The sequence below is a fragment of the Pectinophora gossypiella genome, chromosome 21 (assembly GCF_024362695.1).
Source record: "Pectinophora gossypiella chromosome 21, ilPecGoss1.1, whole genome shotgun sequence".
NCBI lineage: Eukaryota > Metazoa > Arthropoda > Insecta > Lepidoptera > Gelechiidae > Pectinophora > Pectinophora gossypiella.
This window is the reverse complement of record NC_065424.1, coordinates 1,621,178-1,633,442: the sequence shown is the minus strand read 5'-3', so window position 1 is coordinate 1,633,442 and position 12,265 is coordinate 1,621,178. Positions and strand designations below refer to the sequence as shown.

The 12,265-nt window shown below is 37.4% G+C and overlaps 1 protein-coding gene across 1 annotated transcript in view; it reads left to right on the top strand.

The window, feature by feature from the left end:
* The first annotated feature begins 4,737 nt into the window (after positions 1–4,737).
* The window catches only part of LOC126376540 (uncharacterized), a 137,659-nt gene continuing 130,131 nt past the window's right edge, over positions 4,738–12,265 (top strand). Inside the window, exon 1 of the mRNA XM_050024006.1 lies at positions 4,738–4,864. The gene's annotated coding sequence lies outside the window, so the exon portion shown is untranslated. The remainder of the gene's footprint in view (positions 4,865–12,265) is intronic.

Below are 12,265 nucleotides of genomic sequence, written 5' to 3'. Positions count from 1 at the left end.
TACCTACGTACATCATAATTATTATATTCACACAACGCCTCCTAAATCACTACGTTATACCGTAATAATCTGAGTAACTCATCATCTCCATAGCATTATCCTGTTTCTCATAGGGTCTGCTTACCTAACCTGAAGATCTGACAGGTCCGGGTTTTTACAGAAGCGACTGCCTGTCTGACCTTCAAACCCGCAAAGGGAAATCCAGCCCAATACAGGTTAGGTCTCATACCTCCGAAAATGCATTTCTCGGGAATGTGGGTTTCCTCAAGATTTCCTTCACCGCAGAGCACGTGATAATCGTTTATGATCCAAACATGAATTCGAAAACAAATTCGACAATGATTGGTTTAGGCCTGTGCTGGATTCGAACCTGGGACCTCAAAGTGAGAGGCAAGCGTTTCTACCTACTGGGCAAATAATCTAAGTAACTAAGTATTATAATTCCAATTTTCTATTTAAGTACTTACAAAATAAATGGCTTTATTACATAAACATAAACAGCCTATAAGTACTCATAAACGTTCCAATGCCAGGCACAGGCCTCCCCTCAATCAACCAGATAAGGTATGGAGCATAATCCACCACGCTGCTCCACTGATTGGTAGAGGTGATTGTGCAAGATAGCACAACTTTTTATAGAATTTTACTTCTTTCACGTTATTGAAACCAATAATAAAAACGGTTCTCGTGCAAACAGAAATATAATATTATGTTTTTACAAGAAGAACAAAAGACCAAGAGTCCTTATCAAAAGCAAAGAGAATAAAAGCATAAAAAACTATATCAAAGAGGTAAAATTCTATAAAAAGTTATGCTATCTTGCACAGTGATTTTACAGCACATTAAAACACATGGCTACATTAAAACACAAACCCGTTATTGAAAACCGCATCAAAATCGGATCATTAGTTTAGAAGATAAGTGATAACATTACTTTGCACAAACGCACACACAAACATCTCTCACCCTAAACGCATATACCTGGTCCGTTCCGTCGTGGGTAAAAATATGGAAAATTAAATGTGCTATTTATTTATTTCTATACTTAACTAAATAGGTATTTATTAATTTTATTTATACATTTTAATCCCTTTGACAATAGAATTACAAAAAAGCAGACACATTAATGGGATTAAAATAAAATTTATAACATTACAAATGTATGTGTACCTAAATAAATAAATCAAATCGAATACACTTTATTATACGGAACCTAATTTTAACAATCAGACATAACAATAACACATAAATTCAGTACAACTTAGGCGGCTTTATTGCTCTACAACAATTTCTGCCAATCATCATCATCAATTTAGATAGATAGATAGAATATTTATTTAGGTTTAAAACGTTACATAAATTACTTAATATCAAAATTTTAACATATATGAAATGTAAGACTTAAAACTAAAAAGGGTACTAGCTCGGTTAATGTCGTATCGACCCACATGAGGGGCAATACGACGCCGATTTTCAGCCAGACCCCTAAATTTAAGAGCCACGCTCTTGTCGGTGCAGCATTTTCCATTCCAGTCTATCAAAGGCCAATTCCTTGACTTTCCTATAAGACATGACGTTAGCCTACACCAACCAATACAACAAACAATACTAATAATAGGCAACCAATACAAGGAAACAAACATTTACTAGATTTGGATTTTTCCCCTTTTGATGTTGAATAACAAGCCTGATCTGCGCTGAACATAAAATGGCTTATAGTCAATTTCACCATAATGCCGCGACCTTGTTTGCGCTACCAAATAAGATGTATGGAGAGGTATTAAAACCTACCACAATCTGTCATCATAGTTTTCATTACGATGTCACTCACCCTGTAGGCAACATATGGGTTAACATACTCACCTAAACTTTAATACCAAGTGGCGACAAGTTGTCCTTTAGTAACTTGTGTGGTTCTGGCAACCCAGTTTGGGATTACGCACGTGCGTAAACTCCGAAAATACGATTATATTTTCGCGTTACGTAAATCTACATATTCGATTAGTGCGAAATAATTTACACATCTAAAATTATGTCCGGTTTTGTGGAAAATGACAAATTCAATTATCCGTTGCTTTCGAATTATAATCAGTTTAAAATGTTATTGGTAATCAGATTAAGGCTGAGGTTTGAACTAAAATGTTTTGGGTGTAATAGGATTCGAACCAGAAGGGTTAAAAGGCCACATGAAACCAATTCATCTATAAAAACCATATTGCATGGTAAGTAGTGAGCCGTATCGCCTGTATCTATAATGGTCGAGCCAACTGTAGTAGTCAAAAAATGAACTTGAGATAAGTTAATCCAATCAAAAACATAAATGTGAAATGAGAGCCAAATTCAATTATTATAATAAATGCCTTGATTGTTGACTTCAACAACAAAAGAAGTGAGATCTAAATGGGTGCCTAGTTCAATGGTCAGTCCTGAAAATTTATAAGTAACAGTAAAACATATCATATATTCTTATAACATAAGATTATGTATTGTAGCCTAAGGTCTGTCTTGGCTAGTTTCCATATGTGAATTATAGCCTTCGCAAGTTCTAAACCTACAAGTATTTGTCGGTTCTTATTTTATAATTCCGAAAATTTGGACTGTTGGAAGAAACTAGCGACCAAACATAATAATTTAAAACTAGCCAAGACAGACCTTAGGCTACAATACATAATCTTATGTCTTAATAATAAATAATAAACTAATTTATACTACACTTACACTTTAGGTGATTGATACCTCTAACCATAGAGGCGGCCAATGAGCTCGCGACACCAAACACTTCAGGACCCCGATACCGACCCCGCCGGCGTGGTCGACGATTTCCCTCAATCAGCGCTTATCGCTATCGAACCACTAGGGTCGATTAATTGTTTCAAATATTTTTCCTCTCAGACGACGCCCTGAGCCGAGGTTCGCGCCCAACTGGGCACCCTCAGGCCTGTTGTCTTAAACGTTGTACCGGGTGAGAGCCTTCAGCGCTTAAATATTTTTGTCTTATTGGTTTTTAAGTTTTAAGTTTGTTAATGTGGCGTCCAATATGGAAATAAATGTTTTTCTTTCTTTCTTTATTTCTTTCTTTCTTACCGTTTGTTTTGATCTCTTGGACCACATAAACAAATGTCACGCCCAATAGTGTCGAATATAAAAAAATGCAGCTCGTTTCACCGTTCATTATGCAGTCAGCCACATTGTGCGGGATATTAAATTGACATAATTAAATTAATATGACCGATACAGTGTCACTCAAATGCAGTGGAGATGCGTGTACAATATACACTTTTGTATGATGTAATCACCTTAATAAACATATGTATACGCAGACATACTTCACTGTGGGTCACTGTGGTACTGTGGCCCATCGGCTTGTCTCAAACGGGGAGCGCCTGTTCGAACCCCGGTACCGAACTTGCACCAATGACTTATTAATATAAAAGTAAAAAATAAAATAAACTTTATTACGGGTAACATGGACTCGGGAAAAAAAAACGAAAAATAATTATATATTGTGCACACACACCACGGTTTGACGAATGGTGCGTGCAACATTGTACGTACCTGGAGAAATCTATAGAGAAATGATATATATATAGGCTTCCCTATCAATGTTAAACTGAAAAACATCTGTGACCTCCATGTCACAGGAAAGCCAGTTAAACATAAAAAAAAAATACTTAGACTCGGGATGTTAGTAACACAGATTTCTTACTCACTAATATTAGTGTTACATAGATACACAATACACACGTATACACAATAAAAATAAGACATTTATTTACTGCTCCTGTACAAGTGATTCATGGAGCAATGAGTCATGTACGGACAGTCCAGCCTACTTACAATCATGCTCAGGATACTGTTGGGGCTGGCACGGATTCTACGAGTCAGTGATGTGCATCGTTTACGCATTGTGGTGTAGAAGCAGTCGACCCGTTAAGTGCAGTTTTGACTAACACAGGTGGCTCGACTGCTATTGACGGCAATACGCCACCTCTGTCACGTTGGTCTAACAGAAAGCTCAGTGAGGTGTGGGTACTTAGTTAATCTTGCGATGGATGTACCTCTGACCTTAATGGCGATATAGTAGGGACATTATGTTATGTCATTGTCTTCATACTTACACAAACATAGGCCTGTCTTGTTGTGGGTTGTAAGACCGACGACTTTAACTACGAGACAGAGTCCTATAGTATACAGTCATGAGCAATATAATGTACCCAATTATATTGACATTATAATGCTCAAGACTGTACATTCCGAAGAATAGAATCTTAATAACGACTTAATCAAGCAAAGGACACTGTTACAAAGTGATTTTGTAAATTTCATCACAAGGAATCAAACTCGTAACTTTAGATCGTAAGCCGAACAATATCCCCATTAAACTACGGGCTGTTTAGACGTTAAGTACCCTCATCAATCCTTTAAATAGAACATTAAAAGCTCTTCAAAATCGACTCAATGGAACGACACTCAAACCATTTAATTCGATAATTAAAACTTACCAGCTCCATTGTTCACTTTACAAAACCTAATTGAAATTGACTGCTTTGAAAGCGGTGGAAAAACCAGTCGATTCAAGCTCGGAACGACCAATCCATTTGCAATACAATAGTCTGTTGGTCGTAGCAGTCGTAACGAGCCCATCGCAAGCCCTTTACAATACGAAAAGGATTCACTCCCGTTGATAATTTCCCAGTACTAACATCCAGTTTGTCCCCGACCGCCGTACCGAGCGGACGTGTCGGCCGACCCGCGCATCGTACCTTCCAAAAATTGTGAAATTACATGAAAATCCAAGTGAAAACTGGTACAGAAAATTTACAGCTAATTTGTGTTGCTATTTGGATACGGATTTCATTTATCGGTAAGCTATTTATATTTAAAAACAACATATTATTTTTGTATCCTACCTGTTGCTGGGATGTTACCAGATTAAAACTGGTCGTCGGAAAACAATAATCTTTCGCGTTATGTAGTAAGAGTAATTTACGGTTCACTGCGTGAAATTTCGGGTAAATATTTACGGTATTTTGCGTTTATTTACGGTTACAGCTGGCACGTGTAGCGGCGATGAAAGAGCCATCACCGCATATTGATCGCCAGTTTTTCCTTCTGCCCTCATCATTATATCTCCGCTGGACACAAATTTGTCTTGAGAAAACACTTGTTGCTTTGTCTGACGTCCTTTTATTCATTGATATGTATTCTACTTTGGGATATGTGAGGAAACATGCGCAGAAAAGGACGCTTGCGGAAAATAGCTAGAAGTGTAGCCCTTTTACAAGTAATTAAAACACATAATAACGGGTTCTTATCGCTTTTAAAATAGGGATATGAGACTCCCGATATTTTGACACTGTTGCAAGTGCCATGATCACCTCATCACTCATCCCGTGATTACACACTTGTAAAAGCCCGCTTGTAACACTTTTTACAAGTGTCGATAACATTTAATTTATCAGTTGTAAAATTAATGCTCTCTTGTACTCATGCATAGCAAACAAATAAAGATGGCTGGTAATTTCTGAACTGTTAAACTAAACTTAAATTAAATTCTGCTCGGCAGTTTCAACAAATAATAATTACTGTGGTTATTTTTGGCAAATATAATACATGTTTAAATATTTATGATTCTATAATACGTAAGTAATAGTAGTTATTAAGTAGTCTACATGTTACTACAGCACTAGTGAATACCTTAATGATACTGATGTTACTATTTGAAAAGCTTCCTTCTCTCTATTAAACTTCTATTTTGTTGTGCCCGAAATTGTCTGCGATGTGAAACGCATATGTAATTTACAAACTTGTATACCATCATAGTATGCAAATAAAGAATATTGAATATTAGTATGTAGTTCAATTGATAGTTGTTTTACATTGCCCTTCAATGATACTTGTTCCTCCTATCTTATGTACCTACTAATATCGTTAAGTATTACTTACTTTGTATAGCAAGTAAACTTTACAAACATTTTGGTCTTCCATCAATTCGTCAAAAACTAAAAATAAAACATTTCTTGGGCAATGTTCTTAAATTGGCTCATTGATCTTTGAAAAAGAAATATATCTAAGGGGTATATAAAAAAATATCCCTTTTATCTTCAAACGATGTAAAAATGGGAAAGCCTAATGAAAACGTCAGACGCAAGAACTGACATAGGTAGTTACAATCACGAATATCACCAAAACAATTTTCCTTGATATTTGAAGAAAATTACGTTCCCCCTTGTCGACCCATTTACTCAGTGAGTAGTAAACTGTTTGTTGTGTAAAAGTCCGCGGGTCGGTCCCAGTGGGGTAAGACATTTGAGAAACAATGATGTTTATTATCTGTGTTTTTGGTCGTCGTTACAAAGAAAGGTCTTCTTGGCCCGCTAGAGGATTATAACAAAACTGCTGGGACATTCTCGACAATTTGTTATGCAAGTTCTACATCACCAGCCCATTAATGTCCCCACTGATGGGGCACGGGCCTTCTCTATGGATGGATAGGGAAATCGGGCCTTAAACCATCACGCGGGCCCAGTGCGGATTGATGGTTATTAACGACTGCTAATGCAGCCGGGACCAACGGCTAACGTGCCTTCCGAAGCACGGAGGAGCTGGAGATGAACTTTTTTTTTGTGGTCACCCATCCGAAAGTTGCTTACCTTTAACAATCGCAGACCGAGCGCGTTTACCGCTGCGCCACCGAGCTCCTTTACAAGTTCTACAATACAATACAAATACACCTTATTGCACCAAAATAAAAATAAATAATTACAAAAAGAAATTAACTAAGTACATGGCAAATGGCGGCCTTATCGCTTAAAGCGAAAAATTTCTAGTAAGAAAAGAAAAACTTAAAATGCGTCGTTTGAATATTATATACAATTTTACAATATCTTCAATGCGTGGTAAGAATTCACGTGTACTACAAGAAATAAATAGTACATCAAAGCATTAAAAGAAAATGAATGTTAAAAGGATTTCGACATAGTAAATAATCAAGGAATAAAGTAGGTAGAAAACTCTACTCCTCCAATCTTGTTCATATAAACTTTAAGCCCATATGGCGTATTTTAAACGCGCAGAAGACGCGCGTTTTCGGCGCTGTAGAATGCGATTGCATTGATGATATACAAGCGCGCGTGTGAAGCGCGTATTCGCGCGTCTGAAGCGATACAAACTGTATCGTTGCGTAACTGTACAAGGTTGCGATTGAATTATGTTTAAATAACGTATACGCGCGTAACCTGCGCGTCGTCTGCGCGTTTAAAATACGGCGTGTGCTAGGGGCCTTAACAGGAAGTTATTTTCTGTAACCTAACTTTGTAATCGGATTGAGGAGGCTCAGTGTCGCTCAGCGGGCAATGGAGAGAGCTATGCTCGGTATTTCCCTGCTCGATCGAATCAAAAATGAGGAGATCCGCAGGAGAACTAAAGTCACCGACATAGCTCGGAGAATTGCCAAGCTGAAGTGGCAGTGGGCAGGACACATAGCGAGGAGAACCGACGGCCGCTGGGGCTGGGGCGGAAAGGTTCTCGAATGGCGACCACGTGTCGGACGACGCTCAGTGGGTAGGCCCGCTACAATGTGAACCGACGATCTGGCGAAGGTCGCGGGAAGCCGCCGGATGCGGGCAGCGCGGGACCGATCGTCGTGGAGATCCTTGGGGGAGGCCTATGCCCAGCAGTGGGCGTTTTGCGGCTGATAATGACGAACTTTGTAATAATAAGGGTTAGGTTAGAAAATATAACTTCTTCATAAGGTAGTGACGTTCATTAACATAGTGATGTATCAGTCGAGATTAGATCGGTCGATTCTTTTCTATCTATCAGTTTACTATATCTATGATAGTATAAAACATTTGTAAGGCGTTGCGCCCTTTTGTAGGAGCAACAAGTGTAAGACTAAAGAAATGGGACGTAAGAGACAATAGAATTGTCGGTGTTCTTAGCAAAACAATGGGACGCCTCGGGGTCGCAGTGTGATTATTAAACAAATGCTTGCGTATAAAATGTCTTCTTTAAGGTGATTCGTTTTCCATACAAAAGTTGATGCAGTGCTACAGGAAAACGGATAGAGAAATATTGTTATAAAACCGATAAATAGTAATATTTTGGTGTATTATTTTCGCAAACTAACAAAAATTTAGGGTCCGAATACGAGAAGTACCATATTTCAGACCCTCAATTTTGATCAATTCTACATTTGTAGTGGTGCAGATTACAGTGTATTTGCTGAGCGTGTAGAGGTGTCAATGTTAGTTTGTGTGCGTGATAGTTTTTTTTTTCTAAAGGCTTTGACTACTTGACAAGTGTAATAGAATGTCAGTGACAATTTATAAAGAGATTTTGTATGAAGAGAATAAATATAAATAAAAAACTAAAAATACTACAATCTGAGAAAAGGAATATTGGAAAAATATTTTTGTAATAACGTATCTTATTTAAACATTTTTAAATAATGGGTAAATACCGTGTTTTAAAAGAGGACATATATTATAATAAAAAATCAATACATAAAATGAAATGGCTGTATGGGCATAGTCCCCTTTGCCTTACCCTTCGGGGAAAACCAAATCAAAAAAGAAGTTGTTGCATTTGTCGGCCTAAATAGTAGTCATTTATAATTAATTGTTTTTCCATCCAACATACAGATTTATTTATATTCTCTTTGCCGCGGACTTTTTGGTGGGACCGGGAACGGGAAGGTTGCTTTCTTCATTGAATAATCTAAATAATCAATACGAAGTGGTGTTTTGTGGTTAATGATCACATTAGTCGGAAAACATTCCCGATAGTATTATTAAATCGGAATATTCAATAAACAAAGTGTACCTATCTCTTTTCGCTTTGCGCCAACAAGCCGCTTACTTCGTTTGGGGTTCGAAGTAGGAGTCTGCTCCGAGGGTGGGGGCTTAGGTTTTATCATTTCATTAATCATCATCAAGAAAAAAAAACACAAGACATGGCTGTATGTTCATAGTTCCCTTTGCCTTGCCCTTTGGGAAAAAAAATAAGATAAATTTTGAAATTCTTATGTATAATAAACAAACATCACAGACATCATGACAGATCTAAAACTAAATAAAATCTTTTTTCTATTTGACTTATTTATGAATTTTAATCAAGAAAACGTGATAATAAGTTCGACAGCAACCAGTTCAAGTCCCCGAAACAGCCCATTTCAGGCCGCGTATATATGGAAATACTACTTCAATACGTCCCAGCCTCGTCTTTTTTTAACGTCCTCGTTATAAAAAGACGTCCTAACCTGAACTAACTAACCTAACAATAAACACCACGCGTAAATATATGTCCAGAAATGCGCTGTGAGTCGTCTGGACTGGGCGCGAAAACAACATAGAATTCGATTAGGTGCTAAGTGTCCCGCATGCTATCACCAGCTGTCACTGACATACGTATGAAGTCCCGCGGATTTTATTGGAACTAAATGACAAGTCATAATAATTATATGCGGATACTGCGACATCAGCGCCGTGCTTGCGGGACGTCCTGAAGCGCTATTACATCTTTCAAACGCGATGCGACAAAGTTTGAACCTACGCAATTTAGGAAAAATGTACCTTATTATTACTGTACTGTGATCGTTATTTGTAAAATCATACAATACATATACACAATTCTTTATACACAATATAATTATTATGACATATTGTGGACTTTTCGGTATACCTACAAAAAAGGAACAATTCAACCATACGTTGTTTTGTTATATCTCAATGGGCTCAGGCAGCGTTTTCGCCGAAAGCTCCAAGTCGGCTATATTTGTAACGATAATTATGTTTGACATTCATCATCATTTTTGAACCATTTTATACAAAAAAAATACTTGTATAAATTATAAACCCTAAAGCACGCCCATGAATCACTCTACTCATTGGTGAAAACCGTATGAAAATCCGTTCAGTAGTTTTTTAGTTAGCCGCATGTTCACTGATGCGATTAATGCCTGTTAGAATTTTACAAAATAAAAAATACGGAAATTACGGAAGGTACTTAAGTGCAAAGTAAATTATTGTATACTTAATTATAATATTATTGGTAAAAGTGATACTTTTTGAAAATTCCGTAACAAATAGACGGGTTCGCCAAATTCAATTGTAAAAAAAAATACAAAAAGTAAAAACAATTAAAACATGCAGTTGGGTTTGAACCGTGAACCTTAAGAATGGCGGCGACTGCTTTACCAAATGCGCCATTTAGAAGTTAGAAGTAGACTTCAAATTATGCATCTCTTTTAATAGCTAACCTAGTTCGCATGTGTGTGTGACAGCTTCGTGTTTGTACACAAATTGAAATGACACCAACTTTTGATGCAATGTTTCAATATGATATCTTCAGTAAATACTTCAAAATTGTAGCTTAACTTAAAGATAATGTATGTAAGATTTCGCCACCTAACATTTCACTGGGTCAGAACTCAACACTAAACGAATAAATGGAAAAAAATACGAAAACTGCAGAAGTAACGCCATCTACTGACGCAGCGTTACCTAGCTGACTGAAACACATCACCTTAAGTTGAAATACAAAGGTCTGTGCCCACTACACCGTATCATACTTCTTCTGTCGTGTGGGTTGTGAGGTAGATTACCAACCCCAACAACCCTGGTGTCAGGGTTACTATTGAGCGGCCATAGGCCCCTGACATGGCTTATGTAACGACTACTTACTTACACCAGTAAGTAGTAACCGGGACCAACGACTTAACGTGCCTTACGAAGCACGGATCATCTTACTTTTTGGACAATCAGGTGATCAGCCTGTAATGTCCTAACCAAACTAGGGATCACAAAGTGATTTTTGTGATATGTCCCCACTGGGTTTCGTGCCCGGGACCTCCGGATCGTGAGCCCAACGCTCAACCACTGGACCACGGAGGCCATTAAAATTATGAGGTCTGCGGGAATCGGGGCATATATCCAGATAGTCTAAACATGCGTGCTCAATACCTACATATACATCTGTAAGCTAAATGTGTTTATTTTCACCGCTGCCCGCCGCACCGACGCAGATCGATGGTAGATAATCGCATGCTGAAAAAATTCACCCATTATCAACACCTGCCGGTTTATTGATTTTGATAAAACGAAAACATACATACTATGTGTAGAGTTAGGCGTGTTGTATGGAAGAGAAAATATGTAGAAAACATAATAATTCAAAATTCAAATTCAGAAATATCTTTATTCTGTCGGTAACATAGTTACACTTTGAATAGTCAATTTTTACATAACGAACGTCTCATCCGCCTAAAACTACTGCAGCTTCTCACAACCTGTATAGTAATGATGATTAAATACAGCTTGCGATGAATGTACCTCACCTTATGGTTGTCTGGAAGAAATCGCTTTAAGCGATAAGGCCGCCATTTGCCATGTACTTAGTTAAGAGACTTTTTGTAATTATTTCTTTTTATTTTGGTGCAATAAAGTGTATTTGTATTGTATTGTACCTCTGACTATTCTGTCAACGACATACAAGTAATAATAATAATAATAATATATTGATTTCTCTCTAGAAAGGATCACTTAATAACTAATGGGTACATTTAATGTTTTGAAAGAATACCTTTGAGTGTGCTGGAGTCTGTACTGGCTCGAAACCCGTATAAAAGTTCACCAGGCTCCCCCTCTGAACTATGTACAGTGCTATACTAATTAATTAACTGCATATAACTTAGTATGTTACACATGGTACATATCAACTCATAAGAACTAAAAACAGAACAGCAAAAAATTTTGGAAATCAATGATGATGATTAAACATAACAGAATAGTCAGAGGTACATAACATAACATATAAAACTGCCTATATACGGTCCCACTGCTGGGCACAGGCCTCCCCTCAATCAACCGGAGGGGGTATGGAGCATACTCCACCACGCTGCTCCACTGCGGGTTGGTGGAGTCAGAGGTACATGATATGAATTGAATACATACCTACACACATAAGTAAACTCACACCTATTTCCCACCGGGGTAAGCAGAGACTATGGAATTCCATTTGCTTCCATCCTGACACACTTCTCTTGCCTCCACATTCATCCATCGTTTCATACACACACGTCGGTTCAGAGTAGATGGTACTGAACTTTCTCTAAAGACGTCTCCAATTTGGTCAATGTACGTCCTTCTAGGTCCTTTTTTGCTTTAATTAAATAAGTTTAATATGTATTAAAATACGTTATGCAGCATAGACTAAGACTTAAAAATACTTAAATTATATTTAATTAAGTACAATAATACTTCAG